Below are 18,047 nucleotides of genomic sequence, written 5' to 3' on the forward strand. Positions count from 1 at the left end.
ATCTTTTCAGTTACTGAAGCTAGTGTACTCTTCCAAACTATAAACTCAACTTACTCACATATTTAATTAGTTAACTGTACAACCCTAAGCAAAACCAATGTCCCATTGTGACAAAAGAGCAATTATGAATGATAACAACTAGCCAACAATTTTTTAGAGGCACTATCTGTTTAGTACCGCTTAAGCAACTCCATGAACTATAATTGATAAAGAAATCATTGCCCACATGCCAACAATCACCCCAGAGAAGCTTTCATACTATACTTCGAGCCAGCAAAGGCATAGAGGCACAGACGATTGCAAGGATACTAAACATTGATAAAATGAAGCCCAGCATATTAGTTTCATATAGCCAAATACTAATTACACAAAAATAAAAATGGAAAAGAATGTCCAAGCATATTCTGATAATTAATAGTGTCTACCTTTAATAATGACAAGAATAGTCATTCATGCTTCATTAGCTGTACTCAGAAACTGCAAAGGAGCTACAGTTTTTGTTTTTTCTCTATTTGCATCAACTTGAAATTAAAAAGAAACAAAAAAAGAATAGAAGGTAAATTTTTTCACAATAAGAAGTACAAACAAAAACAGAAAGATAAAAATCAGAAACCTACTACAGTTTTTCGAAAGTTATTCGGGCTTCACCAGCCATAGTCCAGAACTGTAGGTTTTATTTTCCCTATTTGAATCAACCTGAAATTTGAAGAAACAAAAAAAAAAGAATGAAAGGCAAAGGTTCTTAACCAAAGGGTGAAAAAAAAAGAAAACATAAATGCTTTGTTCGGTTCATGTTTTGAAAATTGTGCATTGATTTTAGCTCCAAAATGTGCTATTTTTAGCCTCTAAATAGGAGGTTTCAAACGTATAGCATGGTTCATGGGCACAGATGCTGATACAGACTGCAAGAAGAAGAAACAATCTAGAAAAAACAAGCAAACCATAACCAATCAAACTCGGGAAAAAAACAGCATGTGGGGCATGTAAGAAGACAAAGAAGATGAAAACGATGATTAAGAAGGCGGCAAACACTAAGAAGACGACGACACGACCATTAATAATCATACTCAACGATGAAGGAGGAGGAGGAAGAACAGGTATTTAGTACTTTCCTATTCTTGTCAAACTTGAAGGTTTTGGACTGCGAACTCCTTTGGTGCAAAGTTGAGTGAAATGGTAAGAAATGAGCAAACTACAGAGTTTTGCTTTCATCTTTTGATGTCGATATTAGTTTTTGTGTTCAGAACAACTGCCTATATTTTTTGCAGGACCGTCTATTTCAACTCCTACAATGAATGAATATGCTCTTATGTGCTATTGAGGTTAGTTGTACTATATGCCCATGCCCTCGTAATAATCAAAAACAGTCTCTGCTTCAACTTAGGGGGTGTTTGAAAGCTAGTCACTGTTTGGGTGATTTCCAACTAGAGTAAATTTACTTGGTAATTTGTTTTGCTAAACTAATCCACATGTATTTAGAAGTAATTTAAGCGCCTTCAGCAAGCCCAACAGGCAGATTGTATCAAGTAGATTTGATGTTCTGTCATTTGGAAGAGTTGGACTCCACCATAATTGTGAGCATTAACTCAATTGGTGTGTACAACTCATTAACGTATACATATTCCAGAATAGATGGTGTGTACAACTCATTAAGGATTCATGTGGCCGACCCCAATTGATTGGGACATAAGGCTCGGTTTGGTTTGGTTTAGGCGCTTTACAAAACCCATTGAGAGTACTTTCTACAATCACTTCTAGATAACAGTGTGCTCCCTTTCACAAATAGACAATACACATAAACCTATTAGCTATTTTTAACCCCACTTATGTGAACTGCTAGAAGGGTGGTCCAGACCTAATTATCTGCACAAACTGGTGGCTCTCTAACTTAGCCGGTATATCAATGCTTGGTAACTTCTATCATTGCAGTGAAAAATGCCTCCTGTGGTTTCCATATTTTCCACACAAAAATGTACATAACATAGTCCGAACATACTTATTTCCTACTCATTTGTTAAATAAGTTACCCATCTCTTAAAAGTAAATGAAAGGAAACAAGCTTATTGAAAGATTTGCAAAATTGCCCTTCAAATTACAACTCCCCAATCATGATGCAAGAAAACAAGATTTTCCCATGCTTCCACTATGACCCAATTACTTGGAAACAAAGATGGTTTTAATAACTTGGTCTTAACTAGTAAATGCAACCCTCGTATTAGGGCCCATATTATTCTACATTCACGTTCAGAAAATCTCAAGTCTTTATCCATATAATATATGGCTTGGAAACCGCCAGCAATACACTACAAAATACGTGAAATTGAAGATCAAAGAAGAGAAACGACATACTCTGTTGATCTTCCGGCAGCAGAAAAAATAAATCTGCCCAGTGTCGGCCATCAGTTTTTCTTGCAACCTAACAACCACATAAAAATACTCCGGAAAGCTTTTAATTAAACCACAGGTCTTCTCCGAAAGAGAGAACTTTGCAGCAAACGTGGGGAGTGAGATTTGGTTTCTATTTGCACTCTGCCTGTAAGACAGTAGTAAAAAATCAGAATCAATCAAACACTGAAACATGATCATGTAGATTATAGTCACAACATAAAAGGAAAGAGATGCATTATTAGAAAATTGTGGTAGAGCTTCAAAGCCAAGCACTCCCTCCTCCCCACCCAGTATCTCAAGCGCTATAAGCCCATCCCAATCACAGCAAAATGGTTCATATTTTTCGAGTACCAGATGATTTAAAATACAGCAAGGATGAAACATTTGTGTCAAAGGTAAGTGAAAGTGACTCAAACTTTTGGGAGAAACCGTTTCAGTAAATGGGGTTTTCCCTAGTGAATCATAGTGAAGTAACTCCCTCTGCACCATACCAGCCCCAAAGCCATTTCCTTGACTGAATCTTGAAATACGTAGTCTAAATAAAACTTGAACCAACAAGGCTTAGAATTGGACTATCGATCAAGTAAAGTTACCTGGAAATCTCTGCATCGAATACTGTAAAAAGAAGCCCCACACTCTCAATCTTCCCTTTCTCTCTCTCTTTCGGTCTTTCTCTCTCCTCAGATAACTGTTAATGGGCCCACCCACTTACATTTTTTCACATCTCTCTCTCTCTCTCTTGTCCATTGTGGGAGTTTGCATAGTTAATATTAGCAATCTCTTAAATGGATAACCAAAAGATGAAGTGGCGAGTTTCGATTATCCAATTTTGGATATGCCATTGAGATTCCCTTAGAAGGCAACTTCTTTACAAGTTGCACAACTTGACCCTAACCAAAAAGGTAACAAGCATGGTGGCAGAGAGGAGAAGCTTCGTCTAGTTCTATAGCAAATTGGATCTGTTCCATCTCAACATATTAGACATATTTTTGTTTATTCTGTGGCTAAGCTAAAGGAAAAAAGAAATGCAACAGGGATTACAAATCCCATTGCACCTTTCACCTCGGGCAAACACAATTGAGTTTAGAAATCATCAAAAGAATGTTGTAGATGTTCCAATCAAGTAGCGCGCCAAATACCAAATGTTTTAGCGCTAAAATGCCAAAGCCCATAGGTTTGGCGACGTCTCTGGCATAAATAGTGACCTTTTACTTGTTCAAAATCAAATGTGGCTTGGAACAAGTAGTAGCCCTCTACCCAATACCTATATCACTCTAAATGTATGTAAAACTCTATGGTATTTGTGTAATTATATGCATAAGTATATCTTCGCGTAGTACAATATATTCAACGACCCTCAGAAGTGAGCATCGTCTATTATTTAAGAATAAAGAGAAAAATACAAAAAAGAATTAAGAGAAAAATACAAAACATGAGCAGTTAATGGTATCCAATTAGTGATTATATGTAGCACAAGGAAGCACATGAACCACAAAATAAGAAACTGCCTTAAATAATGAAGCTAAATGCATGCATGCTATGCCAAAGCACGTCAGTGATGCACCTACCATGCTAACAAGCTTTTGGTAAGGCCCATCAGAAGTAGCAAAGGGCAATTTTTGCAAGGCAGAATTTATGCCAATAAGCATATCATATTGTGCTTTTCTAGCTTCTTCAGTGGACTGGAACAAAAAAAAATCAAATAATTTAAACATACCAAATTATAAATATAACTATATACATCACTGAATATCACACAAACAAATTACATAACAAAAGATGGATTACACATATTTTATATGCAACGATAAGTTCAAAATAGCAAACCACGTAACAGTTAAAGGCCAGTCATGATGTGTAGGACAGGACCTGGTACAGCCACCAAAACTAGAAAATGACCTTAACTTCAAGCACCAAACACATAGCATCTGTCGAAGCTTCTCTACAGCCTACATGGTCATTTCTTTTCTGTTTGGCCCAAAAAGCACCAACTCACCATCAAACTGAAAGCCACAAAGTCTTTAAACAAGTTGATGCGATAATGACAAGGGGAGGAAAAAAAGAAAAGAAAAGAAGAGAGAGCACGACTTAAATTCTTTACATATCAACTCAACATCAAACTAGGCAGACGTCATTTTTCCATCTTATAGGTCACAGCAAGTATTGTGGTCCATGAAACATGGCTTTTCTGAATTAAACTACAGAAACTATGTTTTCTTCAAAAACCCTTCTCTTTTTTTTTTTATCAGCTCAAAAACTCTTTCCTTAACGATGGAAATTGAAAAACAGACATTTCTTTTAGCTTACACCAAGGCCTTAGATCTTCAAAAGCCACACTTTTTAAATCATCCAACTAGATGGGGCACAAACTCTCAAAGTAAGGTTCACACTTCACACACACACCAACCATGAACCCACATAGCAGCTTTTACATGAAATATTTGAAAGATCATACTAATATTTCAAAATTTCTGAAGCAGGTCTTACATCTTTTATTGTGATTATAACCTCGTTGAGAACAAGAAATGCCTTTTGAGTTTCCCTGCGAAAAGCAAAGGGAATTGTTAATACACATCCAATATCATCTACAGATGAAAAGATATGGATTGGCCAGCTATACATAGCAAAGCCTTACATGTCACGGTGGCGAAGCCAGGATTTTGTTTGTGTGTGTGTGTGTGTGTGTGGGGTGGGGTGTGGGGGGGGGGGTGGTGTGGGGGCGCTTAACAGACTATTTTTATCGGAATGTATAATTATTATATCATAAGGTTTTTGCTTTTTAGTTCATTACATTTGTACATTGAATTGATTCTTTAGGCTATTTCAACTGTCACGTACTTATTTTTTATTTTTCGTTCATTATATTTTTTCTTATTTGAACCTATAGTGTGTCAACCAACAATCCGGAAGCAAGCAAAACAACTTTTAAGTGTTGTGATGTAACGGGAGGCTTCAAGCCAAGTAAAAAATCCATCAGCTCATTGATATGCGATGAACGAAACCAACAATACTCCTGCAACACGGTTAAGCAAACTGAACATTTTTTCTGATTCATTCTCAGACAGATCAGATTACGAATGTAAACCTTTAACATCCTGCTCAAGGTGTTCTAACCTTCACTCTGACTGTCCTCATTACTTTCCTAAACACCAAAAGTCAAAAAAGTGTTTTTTCACATTGGCCAGATTTACTAGATCTAGCAAATAACATTGTTGATAATAATGAGCAAGTCATGCAGTACCTCTAATCACGAACATACTTGCAAAGTGTGTTTAATTAAAACGTGAAAAGGATAACTTAGTAGTAAGACGAATAAAGATGTATAAAACGTGATTATCTTTTGATAAAGCTGTGACCGTAATTACCTTCACACCTGGAAGAGGTGATCCGCTTGCAACTTCGACATTTCTCCTTCCTGTTTCAACAGAGTAGGTACGAAATGTAAGGCCAAAATAACAAAGTCGCATAGGTTTCTGAAAACCACCCTTTTTCAATTCCTTTGTTCCCATAAAAAATGTTCACTGGGACAGAAAACCCAATTCACTTCTTAAATATAGTATGTCTCACAATAAACTTTCATACCACTGAGCTAATCATCAACGATTGAGAGTAACTTGACATATCCAATCCCACGGGAAAGTTTTGACACTTAAAACTTTACCACCAGTTGACCTGACACCGATATACTAATTCAAAGTGGAGTATGATCAAACATTCATTTTTGAGAAACTAATTAACACGGTGTAATCTGACAGCGTATGGATAGAAGAACGCTGTAAATCATACAGCTGTAATTTAGCAACCAAAATACCAGAAAATACCTTAGCTCCACCTTGAGCCTTAACTTCTGCACCATTATCAGTCATTGTGTTGTTTGAATCAAGCATCTCTGCCACAATTTGGTCTTTAGTCTATAAAAGAATCATCCCTATGCAGACATCCAATTAAATGGCCAGTTCTAGAGACACAACCATTAACACAACTTTTGACACAAAATCTCAACCATTGAAATGAATGGCTGAGATTAGAACTTAAAATGGTACACTCCATCTCTCCTTTCTCCATCTCACCTGATCTCTCTTCCCCCCTCCCATCTCATGCTCTCTCTCTCTCTCTCTCTCTCTCTCTCTCTCTCTCTCTCTCTCTCTCTGTGACGAAGGAAAAAATGAAAAAAGAAAATACAACTTCAAGTTGCTAATAAAAAAAAACTTCTTACGATACAGTTTCAAAAAATCTTTGAACCAAGACTTGAAAGATAGAATAATTTGAAGATAGAATCAAGACTTACAGGTCGGGAAGCTCTTTCAATCTATTAGGGATAGACCCAGAGAGCCCAAGATAAATCACAGTCAAATTTATCTTAATTTGTGATTTCTTCAGGGATTTCAGACTAACCAACCCATCCATCTGTATACTAATCGTTCCACTCAATGTATTTTGAGGCAAGTTCAAAAATTCTAATTAATTTCAAGAACCCATCAAACGTTGTTAAAGAACAAGACAATCTGTTCCCAATCCTCTCAACCCACTAAGATTTCCAGAACCAGTAAGGAACCCACTTGAGCTTGAGGAAATTAGGGTTATGGAGAGAAGAATTGGACAGAAAATTGACTGATGGAGTTGTTGAAACTGCATGTAATTCCCTTTCATGGAAAAATGAGGGGGGAGAGAGAGAGAGGAGGCCAAGGGGGGAGAGAGAAACAGAGTGTGGGATGGAAGGGGGAAAGAGAGACCAGGTGAGATGGAGAAAGGAGAGAGAGAGTGTACCATTTTAAGTTCTAATCTCAACCATTCATTTTAATGGTTGAGATTTTGTCTCAAAAGAAGTGTTAAAGGTTGTGTCTGTAGAACCGGCCCCACTAAATAAACAAACATTTCAAATGGACCATATTGTGTGAATTGTACTATTATGTTAAGTCAAATAAAGAACCAGCAACGAAAATGCTTTACGTGTTGACATCAATTGCATTCATTTAGTTTTGCTAGAATATTATTAGTGAACGTTGTGATATCTACTCTCCAACTTGAGGGGGGGGGGGGGGGGGGGGGGGGGGGGGTGGGTGGGTGGGTGTGTTAGAATATTATTAGTCCCACATTGGTTAATGTAGTCTTATGTTATGTTATCCCATTATATAAATAAGAGTTGATTGTGTTAGGCTTAATTAACACCCTATACACTTCCTATTATCTCTGACAACAGGTTTATAAAATATGCAACAGTCATTTGAAGGTTTCCTAACTAACAAAACAGCAGTGCAGATTTCAAAATGCCTTGAATTGACTATGATGCAAACCAAATAACCCATAGATTAATTTAGAGAGAGAACCTGATTTGACAGGTCATGTTCACTAAAGATATCACATATGAGCACATCAGGGAAAAGAGGATAATTGTGATTATGTTCGCTCTTCTTACAACCAGCTCTCACAATCCAAACAGTAGATTAAGCCTTGAACAGATGACACAGACACAGAATACCAAAATCCTTTGCCCCCACCCCAAACACATACTCCCCAAAAAGAAAACTTCAAAAGATCTTAAGGTCAAATTCTAGAGTTCTCACTACATACAGCACGTAAATAGCCAAAAAAACATTACTCATACTTGTTTTTAGTTGAAACCTTTTACAATATATATTTCTTTTCTTTTACAAAGTGCATGGCTAGTGTTTAATTTCAATATTATTCCATTTACTCTTTCTTTTCAGTTACTAAGGCCGGTGTACTATCAGAAGCTTTGAACTCAGCCAACTCATACATGTAGTTAACAGTTCAACCCTAAGCAAAACCAATATCCTACCATGACAGGAGCAATTACAAATGACAACACCCTTTTTGAAGCAACATTTGTTTAGTAGCGCTTAAGAAACTCCACGAAATATAATGAAAAAGGAAATCATTGTCACAAGCCAACAAACACCTCAAGAGAAGCGTTCATACTATAATTGAAGCCATCAAAGGCGCAAACCATTGCAAGGAAACTAAACTATGATCAATGAAGCCCAACTTATTCCATTGACAAGTTACCTATAGTCCAAATTCTAGTTACCCAAAAATAAAATTGGAAAAGAACGTCCAAGCATATTTCCAATAATTAGTGTCTACCTGCCGTAGTCCAAAGCTGCAAAGGGGCAAAAGATTTTGTTTACTCTGTTTGCATCAACTTGAAATTAAAAAGAAACAAAAAAAGAAAAGGCAAATTTTCCTCAATAGAGAGTACAACCAGAAAGATATAAAATCAGAAACCTACTGCATTGTTGCAATAGTTATTCAGGATTTATTAGCCGTAGTCCAGAATTGTTGAGGGGCTAAAGTTTCTATTTACCCTATTTGCATCAACCTGAAATTTGAAAGAAACCGAAAAAGATTGAAAAAAAAAAACTTAAAATAAAAAACCTAGTACATTATTGTGCGATGGGTTAGTGCTTAAACTGAAAGTTATTAAAATTATGAGCAGGAGGGGGGAAGAAAAAGAAGAAGCCAGAAAAAGAGACAACATTACCTAGTTTCTCTCACAAATTCAAATTAGTGCTCCAAGAATTACACCAACTAAAGTGAGATCAATGAAATATACAAAATAGTCTGCGCGGATCAAAAAAATACAATATAGTATGCACTAGTAGCTATATCCTGTAGTAAAAACATCATAATTGAGATACACGAGTAAATGAAAAACAGAAGACATAGAAGGAAAAGTTTCTTCAACGATTAAAAAAACTAAAAATCAAAAAGCTGCTACATTGAGCCAGAAAACATAGGACCAAGGATTCAACTCCATAGATGGGGGATCTACTGATAATCCCACTTGTTCTTGAATGTGTGTTCTGTGCCCAAGTTTGGTCCTGTATCTCTAAGCTTTGCTGCACCCTATGGGTCCTAATCTCTGGCCTCAAAATACACCTGGTTCTATAGCAAGTTCATCGGGAAGTCTTTCCCTAATACTCTCAGGAAGTCCGTTTTTGCTGCTACAGTTTATTTCCTTTGCCAAGAGAGGAATCATCATATAGTCAAGGGCATTCAGAGATCTCCCTTCTCTCTTATTGATCAGATTAAGTTCAAAGTTAGAATTAAGGCTACCCAGAGTCGAAGTGTAAAGATTTCAGATGTTTCTTGTCTGCTTTGTAAAAGTTGGATCATTCCTTCACATATTCTTTCTTAGTCTTTAGGAACTATTCGTTGCTTGTAAATCTGTTTTTCAGCTTTGGTTAAATTTTTGTAATTACAGGGTTTCCTTGTTGATTTTGTTACTTCGGAATAAAGCTCCTAGTTACCATAAAAAACTGATGATCTTAAACTCTTTTCGAAACCTACTAAATTATTGGCACAAAACAGTGTAAACAAAGTTTATGTGGCACAAGCAAGATACCGATGCAACTAATGAATAACATCATGTTAAAAGGATTTTTGGGGTGCAGAAAATAAAGTTACCAGAAAATGAATCTGCATGCTTAAATATAATCTAGTTGGATTTCTTGCGATAGAGAACAAAAGATCCTCCCACAACTCCCAATTACGCAAGTAATACATCTTTGTAATCACAAGGCAAAAGATTAGTGAGGGTAAGAAAGAAAAGTTATCCACCGACATAACTACGATATATGTACCTTGAGTCCTGAGGAGCGAAAGTAAGTATTTCTCCAGGATTAGCCCAGACTGAATACTCAAATACAGCAGCACTAGCTTTATCATTTTCAGCAGGTACAAGTCTGGCAGAAGTACCATCCATAAGAGTACCCTCACTATCTAGTATGCTCACCAGAATATTTTCAGGTAATTCATCCACACCACTGAGCGAGCTTGAATCAACATGGATTTGCCACGTGAGGAGGTACCTCTCTCCTTTTAAATGGATAGGCTGCAGCAAGATGAAGAGCAGTAAGACGACAAGCACAAGATACAGAACTTCTATGCCTAGTGATACTAATATCACTGGAATAAAACTAAAATTGAACATACCAATGAGTTTGACGTGTCAATTTTTGTAGATGAGCTTCCAAAGAAAATGCATGAGTTAACAAACTAAAGTTCATGCACTCCAGAAGATTCCACACATATTTGCTAGGAACCTTTTTGCAGTCCATGGGAAGAATAAAAGCCAAAAGTGACTTCCTCAAAAGAGTTAGAGCAGCTCTATTATCTGCAGCTGCAAAAATAAGTTTTTAAAAGACTGAGATAATCTTAATGTTCAGATTCACAGTGGAACCGTCAGGTTGAACTTGAATTCCAACCAACAGATTTGAATTCCAACCAACAGATTTGAAATAATACTTAAAATTTAAACACTATAACACAGCCGTTATGTCTTCTCATAGTAACAGACTAAGATGTAGCCACATAATGAGAAAACCTGGTTTGAAGCAATTATGAGAAAACCTGGTTTGAAGCAATTAATTTAAGAGAAATCCTTCGCAAGTTATATCACCTGAGTTAACAAACAACTTGATATTTATTCCCATAAAATTGATTTGACATTTCCATGCTATAATGCTATAATGATACGATGAGCCTCTGGGATTGCTAAAGATTAAAAATTTCATCATCAAAATACAAAAGGGAGCCTGAACCTTTCTAGCTCAATGAAAACCACCCGATAAAACTCAATATTCAGAACAGGACTGTTCACCAAGACGTCAACATGAGGTGGCAAAAATAGAAGTTCGGGTGCACTCTCTGGTTCGGCAGCCAAAGCAGATAAGCGATATTCACTAGGTGGAACCTGAAAATAATGCGATCAAACATGACGATATATAGTTTAGTCACAAAAGCAAAGGCTAACCCTCACAACTGAAAATGAGAGAATAAATTCATGCATGACAGCAGACCATGCTTAAAACTGTACAACAGTACCAACACTCTAATTTTCTTTGTGATCGTAGTGATTAAACACCATTCTAAAACCTCTTAGAGCTTGTTAAAAACAATGGCTAATATGGAATAAAAATCTACTTTACACTCATAAAAGTAGAGGAACTATCTCGCAATGTGCTTTTGCTTCTGCTAAACCATTTCAACATATTACAATTACAAGCATTCATACCAAATCTAATAAGTTCCTAGAAAGAATTGTGATTAAAATAATGATTATGAAAGTTAATGTAAAAGAAGGAAACATAACTAGTAAGAATGTGCATGCTTCAATTTGGATGAGTTAGTCTACAACCACCCCATTAACACTAAAAAATACACAACTTATTGAGGACAATGCAACTAATTAAGGAGAAGATCACATAGCATTAAGTCTACTAAAGGCTCCTCCATGTTATTCTCAAATTCTGCCAATGACAAGCCTCAAAGTATTGCAAACTGTCCAAGAAGATTATAAGCTAGATTTTTTTACATAAATACATTAGTTATGAACAAACATCACATTGGGTTTAAGTAAGTTCACTGATATACTGTAACAAGGGATTCAACTAGGGGTGTGCACGGGTCGGGTGGGTCGGTTTTGACCCAAAATCCGATCCCGAACCCGACCATGTCGGGTAAGAATATTTTGGCCCGCAAACCGAACTGCACAGGTGGTATTAACCTTCGGGTTGGGTCGGGTCCAACCCCACGGGTAAAGAATGCACCAACCCGAACCGAAATATGATTTTTTACAAGAAGTAAACCCACACCTGTCCGAACCACATGTTCGACCCCGCCCGAGACCCTTCGGGTCGGGTCCATGGGTTTTTGCACACCCCTAGATTCAGCCGTGGCATTGCATTTTTCGATTAACTTAAAAACAAACAAGCCAATAAACACGTTTTCTTTAAATGATCGTATAATAGTAGAAGTAGGGCCAGAAACAGAAGACTATGCAAAATTGATGGAGATTTGTGCCAACTTACCTCAAAGCAGATATTACCACTCTCATAAGTTTGCTTAACTTGAGGCTTGACGTTCTCTGGTCCATGAGTCAAGGCTACCTAGCATCCACAGATAGCCAAGAAGTAGGAGGAAATAAATGACAAAGCTAAATATGGTTTTTGATTCTAGCAAGTGGAAAAAATAAGGCAAAAAAAATCTCAAAACTAAACACTAGCAAGAAAAATATTGGGAACAGAGATGAAAAAAAAAAAGAGGCTTTGACACATCATCAAATTCTTGCCTGGTTCTTGGCTCACCCAACAACTTGAGTGGTGAGACACAAGACACGGAGGAATACGACATAAGAAAAGAGATCTACGGCTGCGACCATTACATCACAGCCATTACCCACATAACCACATCATCTTTACAACCCAAGTCACTACAACAACCCAGATCACCCAATGAAAACCAAAACGCCCAAATCATTATCCTAGTCATGGAACCACGCAATGCCTTCCACTGAACATCCATTACCATAATCTTCTGCCACCAAATATATCTCAAGCACTATGTCCACTTCCCCGACCACTAAACTTTTAACAGCTCACACAAAGACTTCACTGTTGCTACCACCAACAGTGATCAATAACTCCATCAAATCTGTCTATCATGATAAGTCCATAGAAGTTCTGACGGCAATTACTATCATAATTCGCAGCACCCTTTGGCCTTTTTCAAATTGCCAGATAACTACAAAAAATGATTATACAGATATAGAAAATTAGAAGTAAAAGACAGCATACATCCATTTACACATATTTCAGTGCATGTATTGGAAAACAGCACAAAAGAATTGAAAGTTACCCTTGCTTTGTAGCCCAAACTAACCATCTGAACAACGCCAGACATCATAGGAGACAGCTTTAATATCTGCTACTGAAGCCATGTTGGGCAAAACCTAACCCATCAAATGGAATTAGGAGAAAGGACATGCATCATACCTCATAATGAAAAGGAGAACTGACACAAATTCTAGAAGCATCAACTGTCAAGTACTTGTAAGAAAACTACTCTCTTTGCTGCCTCCAAGAATGGGTCAACCTTATGACAGGTTTAAATGCAACAGTAAAGTAAGTTAAGTAAGTTTCGATGAACTGTACCTTCAGTTTGTCAAACTTGTAATGCTCCTTTGCTTCTATCGTGCAACAACTAGAGGTAACCTAATATACGATATAGTTTGCACCAATAGTTGTATCCTGTAATAAAAACATTAGAACTGAGATACACAAGTAATTGAAGAGTAACTGAAAAACAGAAGACATGGAAGGAAAAGTTTCTTCAACGATTAAAAAAAAATTTAAGTATGTTGTTGAATTTAGTGATCGATCCCTTGATTCTTGTACATGAAATGCAGTGAAGCTCTTTGTTGTTAAAAGAAAATTTCTATTGCTAGAATTGATACTATACTTCACACGTTCGTTACAAATGTTTGGGTTACATATTTTTTGCACCCTAGACGTAAAATCCCATCTGTCTCCCCACAACATGAGGGACAAGACTAAGTGAAGCTGAATTGAATTAGAACAGAATGAACCTTATGCATACCTGCCTAGTCGGTTTACTCTGTTTCATCAATATAAAGAATGAGATGATGACCTCTTTTACCTGCACAGTCAATGATATGATTTTGTAAACATGTGAAAGCACGTTAATCCTTCCATCAAAGTTGAGGGACTAGTGATTAACTAATTGGCACAAACAGAGCAAGTTATCCAATAACCCATTAGAAGAAAGAACTTGGGCATGAATTCTGTTGCTTATGGTGTTGAGTTAGAGACAATATCACCAAAAAAAACGTCCTGTATAGATTAAAATTATCTCAAAGTTTCTATTCTTCCTTGTTATTAGTGTGGGGTTGTAGAGGATCTGTTTAGAATTTCATCAATTACTTGAACTCACATAACAAAGTGGTCAAAAACTATAACGACTCGGTTTGAACACCTACCCACCATCTACTGGAACGGCTATACGATTCTCATAGTTTCAGGGGGAAAAGTATTCCTACGTGTCCATAGAAGATTAGCTTAAGAGAAGGCAAAAATTTATCGCACAGACTACATACTTCCTGTTGAATCACTTTGTCACACAAGTGAAGAAGAGTGCCTCTTCCACTATCGAGCTAGCTTTCATACATGGATCGCGTGATCAAGTTCTGATATGAAGTAAAGTTTTGCTGAAACGTGAAAGTAGTTGAGAAAACTTGGGCATGTTTGTAACTCATTTCAAGGCAGACTTAAGGAGACAAAACAGGTAAGCATATTGACCAAGTGAAATATATATCGTAAGGCACCAGGGATTGAAGAAAGAAATACAATTAATGAGAGGTATGTCTTTGCACAAAAGCCAATTACAGCAGAGAGGATTGGAGCAAGAACTTTAATATTAGGTTTAGACTTATTAAGTGAGCCGACGACAGTGACCTGTAAAAAAAGACATGGTGGATATCAGGGTGATGATTGAAAACCAAACTGCAGTTAGCTCATGGAAATTCCTGGATATAACTTAACAGACCAGACCAATGATGGCAGAGACAAAAAACTTCACCCAATCCATTGGAGTTAAACTCGGGTTTTTCTTTTCAGGCTGCATAAGGACAGTATAAACAATATGTTTTAGCATACTATAGGCAAGAGAGAGGGAGAGAGAGAGAAAAAAAAACTACTTTGGAAAAGGAGGCTAGAGAAGTTTGATCTGACAGAGGGAAGCAAATGACCTAGCAAGAACTATGTCCATATCAGCCATTGGAATCTTTTTGAATTGCCTCACATATATTCCTCTATCCGATTCTTTTTTGGATTTGGCCCACCTGCAGAGTTGTTGGTATGTTTAACGTCAATGAATTGTTTTCCAATATCTTTGGCACATTAGGATTAGCGAACATGGATTAGAAGCAATCAAGGTCATTTGTGCATAATTAAGAATAACATAAGTAAAATTGCTCCCTAATGCAATTAATCTGCCCTCAAAATGTCTTCAGGTTCCTTCACTGAACAAGCCAACTCTACCAGCACAAAGAAACTAAGAAACTCGAAAAGAGAAATGCTTGAACTATTTTGAGATAATATTTTGTGCCTATATGATGGTCCTAATCAATCTCAAAAAAAGTATGATGGTCCTAAATAATACCTAGAATCATACTTCAAGATATAAGAGGAAACATCATCTACCTATAAACAACAATGATTCTTTCAAACGTTGGTTCTTGGATAGTGATCTTGCACAGCAATTTACTAATGCTGTGGCCAACCAACAAGAATGTTAAAAACTGGTACTAGCAGTGACCGATTATGGGTAGGCAACTTAAATAAAACGAAGACCCATGGAAGGTTTCAACACCCAATTGTCAAGTATTTCAACAATATCTCGAAAAAAAGAGATAACCTGAGTTTCATGTTTTCTATACAGATACATTTAACAAATAGGTCATCTTGCTCTGTGTCAGTGATAATTTCATCGGGATCCTGTGCATCTTTACCAAATCGTGCATACGACTTTTATATAAAAGACATTTGAGCCTAAAAAGGAAAAGAAAGCCATGCACTTGTGGATTAGTTTTGAAGCTTGGATGTACTCGATTCATGAATCAAACTCGCTAATCTAGTAACTTAATCTGGTAACTTAACCAATCAAGGAACATAACTTGCATTCCTTTGGACAAAGCTATACTATCCGTACTGCTAATTCAGTTCCCGATAACCATTAAGAAAACATAATGGAAGTTTCCAAAGGTTATTACCATGAAAAAGGAGACATTTCATGGGTTTTAGTTGTTCCAGCCAATAGTGATTCATGTAATTAATGAGGACCTTAAAGTCTTCACTCCAATAATTCCCAAAGAATGAAATTGGTTGATATTCTGACGATACTTGGTATAGATATCATTATGGGAGAAGTTGATCGTTAATACAACAAAAGTACAAGCTATCACAAAATCATGAACCGCAGACAATTTACTACTTATCCTGTCATCCTCAAAAAGCATCTCCATAAACATGCAAGGATTGTATTTATTTTCTGTCTGAAAAAGTAGCCAGTTGTATGATGAAGTCCAAAGCCCCTTCTGAAGATTACGTACTGCAAGTAAATGTGGATCTAAATTAGTTTTGCGATAGAATGCATGACAGAAAAATGTACATAATTTTAAGAGTTCTTGTGTCATTGTATATTCAATAGAACTTTATCTACTAGACATTTGTTATTGAATCATTAATGGCTCAAAACAACAACTAGGCCATGTTCATAGCACTACTCAACCTTATAAAGTTTTTCCCAGCTACTACTTTAGTTTGAAATCGCAAAATGTCTTACAAGACATACAGAATGCATGTAATGGTTGAACCTAGAAATATTTCCCCCTGAAATCTGTGTCATATCACGTGGAAACTAGAGAGACAGGATGATTCATCTTGCAATAACTCCAGAAATGTTGTAAGCAACGTGTACATCAAATGGCAGAAGTAAACTACTTGAATTCAAGATGCACAAAAGAACATGCAAGTAGTGAATAAATAGACTCACAGTACAGACGCTAAACAACTATGGCAGAAAAAGTGCCCACATTTCACATGCCACACCTGAATCAAGAGAGAACAACAAATTTCAATGGTACATTTAGAAAGTAACTAGCATAACTAGACTACCAATCAACCTGCAATCTTCTAAGATTTAAAGCACTACCTTATCAGCAAAGACTGGAAGATTTTCATGAGGATGCTTCATAAAATACTTCTACAAAAGCTTTTTGTCGATCTACATTCAGAAAAGACAAAATACTGTATCAGCATATGTGAAAACTGAAAAGCATTCTAAATCCGAAGCAATATCAAAAAAATCTCTACACGTGCCATGCGTGTCCATACAGACATACTGAGACGTGTATACCTAGATACATCTACTCTGCTACATACCTTAGATTCACCAACTTTGATAGGAAGAGTAAGCAGCTATTGGGCAGAAGCTGCAACATTAATTTCTTCGTCAGTTGTCATTTTGAAATTGCTCGTCCATTATCTACATGAAAGAAGCAATGAAAAAAATGAGAAGGTATTCTCTACAAGTATACGTCGAAGGTAACAATATGAATCTAGAAAATATAATCCTGTCACCACAAAGTCGTACGAGTAACATACTAAAAGATTCTATTAGCCTTGCCAACCATAAGGCGTATTAAGTAGGACACAAATCCAGGTAAAGGGTAGAGGAATATCTTTAAATAGCCAATTATGTAGGAAAAGAAAAGAATCCACCTTTAAAATGATGTTAAACCAATACTAGCTAATAAAGAAATGAAATCTACAAGGTGGTGGAACATAAATTTTTATATGAAAAGAACTCTCAAAAACAAAAAATCATGGAGTTGGCTTGGTCCTTTGCTTTTAGAGAGGGCATGCTACTTGCCACTTGTGGTGTATGAAGAAGATACCACTCGATTTTGTACCCAGTATAGACTTGAGACTAGCTTGATTCTGATCATCTTTCTAACATTCTTTCTAAGGGTCAAAATAAAAAAAAAGTAATATTTCTTAAGATTACCAAGTGACAAAATAAAGGAAACTTGGAAATCACATCACTATAACACCTGTCATCTATTGATGCCAAGCATGGATGATTGTAACATGATCTCTATCGCTATGCTCTTCTCATATTCAAGCCCAGACACTTATTACCAGATATTAGTCATGTCTGAATAGAAAAATAAAAAACACAATCAAACTAATTGACCAGCCAACCACAAATCGAATTGTTGTCTGATCAATGTTTTTGCCAGGAAAATCTAATTCTATGTTTCTATTGGAGAAATGTTG

The 18,047-nt window shown here is 36.5% G+C and overlaps 1 pseudogene; it reads right to left on the reverse strand.

Annotated features, from left to right (window-relative positions):
* Positions 1-402: 402 nt before the first annotated feature.
* LOC131330163 (uncharacterized) lies at positions 403-17,923 on the reverse strand (annotated as a pseudogene).
* Positions 17,924-18,047: the final 124 nt, after the last annotated feature.

This window comes from Rhododendron vialii, chromosome 1a (assembly GCF_030253575.1).
Source record: "Rhododendron vialii isolate Sample 1 chromosome 1a, ASM3025357v1".
Classification (NCBI taxonomy): domain Eukaryota; kingdom Viridiplantae; phylum Streptophyta; class Magnoliopsida; order Ericales; family Ericaceae; genus Rhododendron; species Rhododendron vialii.